The sequence below is a fragment of the Oratosquilla oratoria genome, chromosome 4 (assembly GCF_046742065.1).
Source record: "Oratosquilla oratoria isolate Oo_2021 chromosome 4, ASM4674206v1, whole genome shotgun sequence".
In the NCBI taxonomy this organism is placed as follows: Eukaryota; Metazoa; Arthropoda; class Malacostraca; order Stomatopoda; family Squillidae; genus Oratosquilla; species Oratosquilla oratoria.
In genome coordinates, this window is record NC_134780.1 from 23,405,939 (window position 1) to 23,417,078 (window position 11,140).

The window sequence follows — 11,140 nt, forward strand, 5'->3', positions numbered from 1 at the left end:
TGGAATAGGGCAGTTGGGAGAGCCCTGAGCAAACCATGTGTATACACATCCTATACATACATAGATACGTACCCGCCAACGGCCATACGTACACTACACGCCCCCTGATCCTACGGAAGATCACTACATTGGAACGATCAGGTTGTTTGGCGTTCTCTCGACCCGCGACGGGGCAGCGGTCTTCCTGGGCTGTCGTCGCCATCCGAACGTTCGTTGGTGCTTTGCTCAGGGACCCTCACCGGAACCTGAAGGTTGATCAGCAGCTTATCGTCCTCGGCCGTACATCCGACCTCTCCTCGGCCGAAGGCTCGTGGGTGAGAGGCGGCGGTGATGTACTCAGCCGAAGGTCGCGCACGTGGCGAGACATCCCGTCCACTTCCACGTTCTGAGCCGACACCACTTTCGTTACCGTGCCCAGTGAGCTCCTTGCGTCACAGCGCCGGCCAGAATGCTGAATCCACACGCGATCCCCAACATTGAAGCGGTCGTTTTCGACCTTAGACCAATGCTCCTTGTTCACTTCACCTATGCCGAGCAACCTGATCTCGCACCGAAAAATCTTGTTTGCAGGGGCGGAGGCTCGCTACCTTTCGGCATAATATTGTATCGGAAAACTGCCTCTGCCGTGGAACACCCTTTCCGAAGGCACGTTTACACAGCGGTATCTCACTGCCATGCCCCAGGGACTGGCAAACTTGCAAAGCATAGAATTGCGGAAGTTGGCTGCATTATCAGTCAGCAGCTTTTTGGTGCCCCCCGTTCAAAAAGCACGGACTCTAGCTTCTCTATGATGCTAGCCGTGTCTTGATGCTTGATTCTCCTCAGATAGCGTGACGACTGGGGCCACAGTCGATGAGGGTTAAGTAGTGTTGGTTTTTGAGGTGGCGTATGTCCATACTTACCCTATTCCGGATATCAGGAACCCCCAGTTTCCCTTCCATCTCTCGGCCGCCAGGTCGATGGACTACATTTGACATACTCGCGCGACTCTTTCAACATGCCGCTGCTGAAGAGTAGGACTGATTCGTCTGCAGAAATACAACGTGCGCTTAATGTCTGGATGCCCAGTGGTTTCATGGATTTTAGTAATGTCTTGCTCAGAACTAACCGTTGTCGCTCCACATGCCTCCGGCGTGTTCTTGGGGGTGAAGCCACTTTGTCGATACTCTGGTCAATGCATCTGCTTTGTTTGCGGCAGAGGGCACAATTTTCACGTCGAGACACAGGCCATATTCATCGATGATGAATCTTGGCTTGTCTAGGCGTCTACGAATCAACATTTCGGCGGCGGTTTTGGTTTTCACTCCCTTTTCTCTCGACAGTGTCCGTAACACAATTTTACGTTGTTCGCGAGTCTGTAGTCATGGTGAGGTTTTTCATCTTCCAGGAGACAGCGAATTTTAGTCCCTTGACAACAACATCCAACTCGACGAAGTTGATGTGGGAGCATTCGTTCTTTCGTAGCCAACTTGCGTCTTCTATGATGTCACCATTCACTTTTATGGCGGCCCCCCAGTGCAAGAGAGCTCGGGTCCACCCACACCGTGGCTTCGTCTCCTACCACATCCCAGCGTCCTTGAGCAGGGTCTGACTCCTCTACGCGCTTCAGCGTCTGAACGAGCATGTTACGTATCTCGGGGTCGGTAACCTCGTCGTCCCACGAATTAGTGGCTGCATTGGCGCGACTTTTCATGTATGACGCCGCCACTCTCAACCACCCGCCCACTGGCAGATGACTCTTCAGCTGCCCACAAACATAGAAAACTCCGCTGTTGAACTTCTACAGCCGACTAGACAACATATCTACTACCAGTAGATCAGCTTCTCCCTTCGGTCTAGCAAGCGAGTGAGTGTGGAGGCGACTTCACAGTCGGCCCAGTCGCGTTGTCTCCTCAGGCCACCTGGCATCCCCAGAGGATTAAGAAGGGTCAAATCGCCATTGTCTAGGAGAAAGAACCTCACACAGCTGCGCTCAGAACGATTGCCTTTATCGCTGGCAATATTATATTTTTCCACAATGTCATATAAAATACTTCTGTACAAATGTCCACCTATTGTAAATCTCACCATTTCTTTCCTCTCCTTTTTTTCTCTCTCTATATAAAACAGACTCCTGTAAATAATCTCCTTCGCTGGTAAAACAGCGTATTGTCTAAATAATATCTCTTTGGCAACCTCGCCACACTACTTGTATATATGTCCTTTCATCAATAAAGCCGGAGGACAATCCGAGCAATCCGGGCACGAAGACAGTTGCGTTTCATTCCCTTGCTTCCATTACTGCCATATATGTAATCGCTACAAGCTACAGTTAATCTACACATATTTTGTAAGTCAAAACAACATATCTGGTGACAGCATGGGATCCAACATAAGTGGAATCAGCAAGTGGAATCAGCAAGCACAAGATCCCAGAGCAGGAACGCTGTGCAACCTACCCAGAACCTTCAAGCCCATCAACCAAAATATCACAGTAACGCTGTGCAACCTACCCAGCGCCATCAAGCCCATCAATCAAAATCTCACAGCCCATCAACTCAAACTCGCTGTGAGCCCTACCCAGCGACGGAAACAAGCCCACAAGCCACAAAGCAGCCCAGCAGCCAGCGCAGCAGCCTAGAGCATCGGTCCAAACCAAGGAATCTCCCTCGCGGTCGGAGCAGCCAGCGCAGCAGCCCAAGCACATCTCCCTCACGGTCTGAGCAGCCCAGAGCACCCAGCAGCATCGGTTAACCACCAAAGGAAGTGTCGTCCACCCTTTCTGCCTGCAGCTAAAAACTGAAGTTAAATACGAACTACCCCACCCACCCATTTTTCCCTATTTCTTCTCATATTCTTTCAGATTCACATCACATTCCATATGTCTGCAAAAACCACCTCCCGAAACCATCCTTCACCAACGCATCACAACCGTCACCACCGTAACTAGGTACCTCAGTTTTGCCTTGGGGCTAGGTAGCTCTAAATTGTTGTGTGAGTTCGAGTGAAGGCTATCCAGTGAATTTTTTTCATATTTTTTTGCAAAGCCTTAATTTTTTCAAGTGATTTTTTTTCTTTTATACGAAAGTGTGCATGACCCATTCACAATCCAACGTCTCACACCATTACAACACTCGTTCCAAAATGGCAGCACCAAACGAAAATACCATACAGTCCACGCCAAATCAAAACACAAGCCCAACAATCGCTCAACCACACATGCAACGTTCTGCAACAAATCTACTAACACTCCTTTAGCATGACAACACTCTTCCAAAGTTCAACGGGACAAACATCGCCATCCACACTCTGTTAGATGACGTACGATCTGAGATACAGCGCACATAGGTGCAAGGCAATATGACTAAAATCGCGGTCCTTAAAAGTCGCATTGATTTCAACGACACCTTAGCAAGCGACATAATACAGTCAGACGAGTTCAAACAGCCACAGACCTTCCAAAATTTCGTTGATGAGTTCAAGAAATCCTTCGCCCCATATGAAGTTAGGCTCTCTTTCTCCCTTCTACACACTCGGAACAATCTTTAACACACCACCTTATCTCACCAAAGAAAGAGCAGTCAGGGAGGCGAGTCAGTTCAAGGAAGAACTAAAAGACGCACTCATTACTTCACCTTGGGTTACAAATAACACAGTCAGCCTAGATCACGTACTCTCATTATTCGGTTACATTAAACTGATCTCGCGCCTTCACCCAGAAACACTGAAGAAAATAGAAAACATTCCTTTTGATCCAGACACAACACTCGTTGACTTCCCTAGAAAATTTTTGGACACGTCAACGACAAAAACACAAATTCAACAACAACAAATCCCCCTCACACACACACTCCCACCCCCACCCACTCCCACAGTAGCAAAAATCTCACAAGAACATCACACTAATGTCACGCACACGAGCACGACAGCGTTCGCAATTTAGGAGACCATTCTTTTGCAAAATCTGCAACATACCAGGACATAGCACAAACAGGTGTTATTACAGACAACCAACTAGCTACTGTTCATATCACGGACCAGCTTTTCACGACACAACATAATGTCGCGTCTTACAATCACAAACCTATACTTCATACGCGTCTCCCCAACACCCGACTGGTGGGAACACAAACAAACAAAACACGGTATGACTATCGTCTCACGGTGAACAAAACACACGACCTCACGAGACAGAATCAACCCCCCCACTACCGATTCTCACGATGACTGACTCTCGACCATCCCCGTCTGCTATGACATTTAAGGCCACGGTCAACAACCTTCCACAACTACTCTTTCAGGACACAGGATCCCCAGTTGATATAATGTCCAAGGTTTCTTTTCTACCAATTTCGGTTCAAACACCGTAGAGTAACAGTTCTAGAACCAACGGATATCACGTTACAAAATGTAGACGGAGTTCTCTTTCCCATCATAGGAAAAACCGAACAAGACCTCTCCCTGCATGCAAACTGTCCTCTCATTACAACGACAATATACGTAGCGGAAGTAGTGTTTCCCGCAGATATTTTTATAGGTTTGACATGGATGCAGAGAAATCGCATCATCATCTATCCTGCTCAAAACGGCATTGGTTTCAATAATCACTTCATACCTGCTCTAAATACAGCCGACACGCATGCAAACACAGCAAACACGCACGTCAAACACTTGCACATGATCGAGCGACAGCATACAACAACAACTAAACAAAACATTGACGAAACAGAAAAGGTGACACTTATAACAGACACGCCCACTAGTGTAACAGACACGCCCACCCCATCCGCTCACCCTCGTAACTCAAAACACAAACGGAATAGGCGTAAACTGTCAGCGCGCATGACAAAGTCAACTCGCGAACACAAGAAACACGACGTTTTCACTAACATCCAGGAAATATCACCACAATACACTACTGTCTCACAGATCTCTCTCACGAACTCTCACGCAGTTGTAATCACTGACAAAACACTATCCACGCGAGTACACGAAACTCAAAGTGCGTATCTTCAAAGCTCCAGACTCAGATGTTCTTTGCATCACAGACACTTGCCGTGTATCTGGTTATCTCTCTTATCCACCCTATCTCACACATCCAACAAAGACCACACAGCAATTGTAGTGGCAAACAACACCAATGCACCTCTTCAGATGAACAAAGGAACAAACGTTTGTGATTTTACAGTGTATCCCGCCCCAGTACACGTAATCGAGCATGACAACATACAACACGTATGCACTATCAACAACGGAGAACAGAACACACAGGAAACCATCCAAGCAACACACATTAACGATGTAGATTTCCCAGAAGCACAAACAGACCTCCTAACGCTCATGAACACGTACAGGCACGCGATTGCACTCCCAGGCGAACTATTAGGTCTCACAGACATAATAGAACATCATATACCACTTCAACAGAATGCAAAACCACGGTACATACCCGCTTACCGTCTTCCTCACAGTAAAAGAAACATTGTTGACAACATCATTGCAGACATGCTCGACCAAGGCATTATAGAACACAGTCTATCACCCTGGAATTTTCCTCTCTTTGTTGTTACAAAACACGACGGCTCCTTTCGCCCTGTTGTTGATTTCCGTGAACTAAATAAACTCACCATTCCTGAAAGGCACCCGATTCCTCATCCCCAAGACACCATCTACTCCATAGGCTAACACAACACGGTCTTCTCGACTCTCGACTATAAGTCAAGGTATTTTCAAATACCTCTAGATGACGAATCAAACCACTAACAACCTTTAGAACCAATACGAGCCATTACCACTTCAAAAGGTTGGCCATGGGACTCGTCTCTGCTCCCTCTGTTTTCATAAGACTTATGTTCAAGGTCCTAGAAGGTCTTATAGGAAAGACAGTTTTCATATACTTAGACGACATTATCATTGCTTCAAGGTCACTCACAGAACACCTTTCCACACTTCAAACTGTCCTCTCAAGATTAGCCGCGGCAGACCTCAAACTCAAACTCAAAAAGTGCTCCTTCCTCAAAAAGGAAATAAGGTTCCTAGGACACGTCATAAACTCACAAGGTGTCATCACTTCTCAGGACAAGGTTAAGGCTGTTCTAGAATTTCCAACCCCTAACTACAGAACCCGTAAAATAATTTCTAGGACTGTCAGGGTTTTACAGACGTTTTATCGAAGGCTATGCTCACATGGCAGCTCCATTAACAGCCCATCTCAAGAAAGATACTCCTTTTAACTGGACGTCTGAACACAACACCGCTTTCCACAAGCACTCACAACAGCCCCGGTTCTGGCATTTCCAAACTTCTCAACCCTTCACACTATGTACAGATGCTTCATACAAAGGCCTTGGCGCAGTACTAATGCAACAACACGACTCCAAACTTAGACCTATAGCATACGCCAGCCGCGAATTAAACAAGCACGAACAAAACTACTCGGTCACTGAAATCGAAGCGTTCGCAATCATATATGCCCTCAAACATTTTAAAGACATCATTCTAGGCTATGAAATACATGTACACACAGATCATCAACCCATTCTCCACCTCTTCAAAGGCAAGAACCTAACTGGAAAACTAGCCAGATGGTTCCTCACTATTCAGGAATTTATGCCTACCTTCCACTACGTCCAGGGCCGTGCAAACTCTGTCGCCGACGCCCTTAGTAGAAACGTAGCAACAATACGTCAAGCAGCAGAGCCACTTGACATTACGCGAGAACGCATCATTGCCGCGCAAGTGACAGACCCCCTATGGAAAAGAATCATACACTATCTAAATTCAGGTGACACCACAAACACAGACGATTTTCCTCCCAACATAGACAACTACTCTCTCATAGACCAGGTTCTCTACCACACCACACTGCTCACAAACAAAAGCGAACCAAACCGCATGGTTACACAATTAGTAGTTCCCACAAGTCTTGTTCCGGAAGTTCTCAAAATACTACATGATTCTCCATTAGCAGGACACTGCGGGAAGGACAAGTGCCTCTCGCAAGCAAGGTTAAAGTACTTTTGGCCCACCATGCGTAAAGACATACACACATACATAGACGCATGCTACTCATGTATTACTCATAAAGGTCACATTAGCGGTCAAGTACCAATACACAATTACCCAACACCTTCCAGACCCTTTGAAACCATTGCCATTGACTTACTCAAAATTCCAATCACACTCAATGGAAACCAGTACCTTTTCGTATGCATCGACCATTTCTCTCGGTTCTGCACCCTCTCTCCTTTAGCGGACAAGACAGCAAAAAGTGTAGCTCAGACAATTATCAACAACGTCATCTGCCCCTACACCACACTAAAAACACTCATCTCAGGCAACGGCACTGAATTCAATAACGACATTCTCACCAATATCTGCCAATATTTCAACATTACCAAATGTAACACTACACCTTACCACCATAGCTCAAATGGACTCGTTGAACGTCAAAATCGGAAAATACTCAACATTCTCAGACACCTTGCCACAGATATACACGCATCTTGGGACGAACACATACCCATGATACAAGCCTGCATCAACAGCGCAATCAATAGATCAATCTTGGAATCACCCCATTTTATTTTGTTCGGGTCTGATAATAAAATGCCGTACGACCTACACACTTCAGAACCCCCACCCCCCCTGTGTATGATTTCAACGATTTTGTCAAGGTAACTCAATAATTTCAACACACTTTTCAAGAGAGTACATGAGTCACTGACTCTCTCAAAAGCAGACATGATTAGGTTGAAGAACGCACACTCCAGAGGTTGCAATGTTTCTGTAGGTGACATTATATACAACAACCACCAACCCACATCAAAACTGGCACCCAAATTCCATGGTCCATTCAGGGTCACCGACATACTTCCGCACAATAAGATCAAAGTTCTGAACTTACGCGAACTCACAGAGGCTATCCTACATTTAGATAATATAAAACTAGTTCCCAGAGGTCTCGATATGGATGACATTCCCTCCCCGCCCATAGAACAACCAACACACACGACCGAGACCCTAGACACGAACACCTCAATCACTCAACCGATCCCCACACCTCGGTATAGCCTCAGGAATAGATTGGTATAAGTCACTCGATAGCCCCAAAACAAAATCAAGGTATCTATTTGAACAAATAATTATCATTCATGCTCATCACATCAGTTCATGACCAGTATCTCCCTCCTACCTGTGCAGATCACCTTTGCCATTCAGGGAAGGTTACCCCTTCACCTAGGCACATCTCTCTCATCTCTAAACAGTTCGTGCACCAAGCATATGTGGATACGTAAGCTCAAGAAGGTGTCTCGCGGACGGACACAGGATAGCGTGAATCCGAGCACCTGTTGAACTTCTACAGCTGACTAGACAACATATCTACTACCAGTAGATCAGCTTCTCCCTTCGACCGAGCAAGCGAGTGAGTGTGGAGGCGACCTCACAGTCGGCCCAGTCGCATTGTCTCCTCAGGCCACCTGGCATCCCCAGAGGATTAAGAAGGGTCAAATCGCCATTGTCTAGGAGAAAGAACCTCACACAGCTGCGCTCAGAACGATTGCCTTTATCGCCGGTAATCTTATATTTTTTCCACAATGTCATATAAAATACTTTGTACAAATGTCCACCTATTATAAATCTCACCATTTCTTTCCTCTCCTTTTTCTCTCTGTATATAAAACAGACTCCTGTAAATAATCTCCTTCGCTGGTAAAACAGCGTATTGTCTAAATAATATCTCTTTGGCAACCTCGCCACACTACTTGTATATATGTCCTTTCATCAATAAAACTGGAGGACAATCCGAGCAATCCAGGCACGAAGACAGTTGCGTTTCATTCCCTAGCTTCCACTACTACCATATACGTAATCGCTACCAGCTACAGTTAATCTACACATATGTTGTAAGCCAAAACAACACCGCGTCTTGTCAGCTTCTCTGGTATCACGCAGACCGCGTTGTCGCGCTTCTAAAACAGACCACTGTGTTCCTCCCAGACTCTGATGCCGAGCACGCGAGCGCTTTCAGACAGCCGCTCAGCCGGTTTGCAGGCGAAACCGTAGCGGCGTAGATGGACTTCGACTTCTCCGCAGACGCGATACTCTCGTCCACCAAATGTCATCCAAGTATGGCAAAGTGGCGTGATTGAACTTCTCGTCCAAGCTCAGTACGGTGCTTAGGACCTTTTTCAGGACAAACGGCGCAATATTCAATCCGAAGCCCAGTCTCGTCAGGCAGTACCGTCGCCCTCTAAATACTACCGTCTGATACGACCACAGTGAGGGATGAACATGGATCTGTAAATATGCCTTGCGTAAACCTATGAGAGCGACCTTCTGATCACGCCTGCGCCACTCTCTGAGTTTCTCTGCATAAACGTCTGCTTCAGCTGTATTTACATCAGCATAAGTGTGAAGTTCCCGGAAGTCTAGTTCTGGACGCACTTTTTCTTGTTTTGCTGCACAACCGCCATCAGAGGAATGGTTCCTTCCACCGGCCCGTGAACACCCTCATCGAACGGGACCAACCAGCCGTTCTCAGTCCACTGGCCAGGTCATTCGTACTCATGCCGAGCCTTCCGTGGCACTGAATACTCCGAGGTAGTGTTTTGGAGCCACGGCGGCCCTACATCCCCGCACCACTTGCACGACACCACGTGTTTGCTTCCGAGTTATGTCACTTGAAAGTTCTTTTTGTTAATGTCTCCAATTTTCCCAGTCATCGATGCAACCGAAGCCTCACAGTCCTCGATACCAAACCGCACATCATTTGACGAACGCACCGTCATTCCATGTAAGGGTCTTACGCAGTTCATGCCTAGAATGAAATCATAGTTAAGGGGTTTAAAAGGCACTACAAACGCACTCATAGTCACAGATGCTCCTGAAAACAATTGTATCTGTACCTCGACCGTTTCCATACAATCATATTCAACGCTCACCGTGGCCACGTGGACATTCTCTTTTGTCCAACGCGAACAGAAGGGGGCATGCACAATGCATTTGATACGTCCGGTGTCAATAAGGGCGTTATAGTTCTTACCGTTCAGTATTCGCGGTCTTGGCAGCTCATTCATTAATAATTTAGAGAGGAGGCTTGCGCTAGTCCCTCCCCTCCCAATCCGTTTCGCGGGCATGACGAGGCTATGTGGCCTGGCTTCCTGCATCTATAACATCACACGTCGGCGCGTCTTCCCAAGCGCCGGCCGCGTCGTGCCAGACAGTCGCGAGCTTAATGGTTCTACTGATTAGAGGCCCGACACAGAACACCAAATGTCGGGGCTGCCCGGTGTCGTTGCCAACTAGAGACTGACGCCGCCGTAGCAATGTTCTCTTCCGCCAGGACAGCTCGTGCGCGAGCCATAAATTGATTGAGATCCATGTGTTCAAGGCGCTACCCAACTCTCAGGACTTGGTGAGTGGATTCGGGAGGGCCGGCTACAAAGGCACAACTCAAGCCGGCGTCTGGTAGCCCTCCGAATAGCACGGCCAGGCGGCGCAGGTCAGCCAAATACACGCCGATCGACTCACCGTTGTGCAGCTTGCGGGCTACAAATTGCCCGTAGGCAATGAACTTGTCTACGGCAAATGCCGAGATGAGGGCGGTCTCTATCTTGTAGGTTTCTTTGTCGGCGCTACTGAGCTGCTGATAGATGGAGGACGCGCTTCCGGTGAGACGAAGTGGTAGATGTTATGTAGATCGGTAGCCCCACTGAGCCGGCACACCAATTATAACTTCTCTGACCACTCCGCCTCCGATTGCGTCGCGCCGTCAAACTCCGGTATCAAACGAAGGTCCATGGCGAGTTTGTCTACGCTGGCCGCGAGTTCTACCTTCATTGCGTTACTGCTGTAGAGAGCCTAGATAAACTTGTAGAAGCAGAGGTTGAAAAAACACAACCGAAGGTTTTTGGCTGCTTAACTCTGGCTCTTTTATTTACACTCAGCAGGGCGCGACGTCAGGTCTGTTCCGAAGCTTCGAAACCCGACCAACAGCTAACGACCAATGTATGAACTCGTGACACACGTCACAGGTTGGGAAACGGGTTGTCATGGAATAGGGCAGTTGGAAGAGCCCTGAACAAACCATATATGTACATACACATCCTGTACATACTCGTAGATTACCCGCCAACGACCATACGTATACTACAGAGGC

The 11,140-nt window shown here is 47.3% G+C and overlaps 1 pseudogene; it reads right to left on the bottom strand.

Moving 5' to 3' along the window:
- Window positions 1-10,222: 10,222 nt before the first annotated feature.
- Window positions 10,223-10,782, bottom strand: LOC143024432 (uncharacterized; annotated as a pseudogene).
- Window positions 10,783-11,140: the final 358 nt, after the last annotated feature.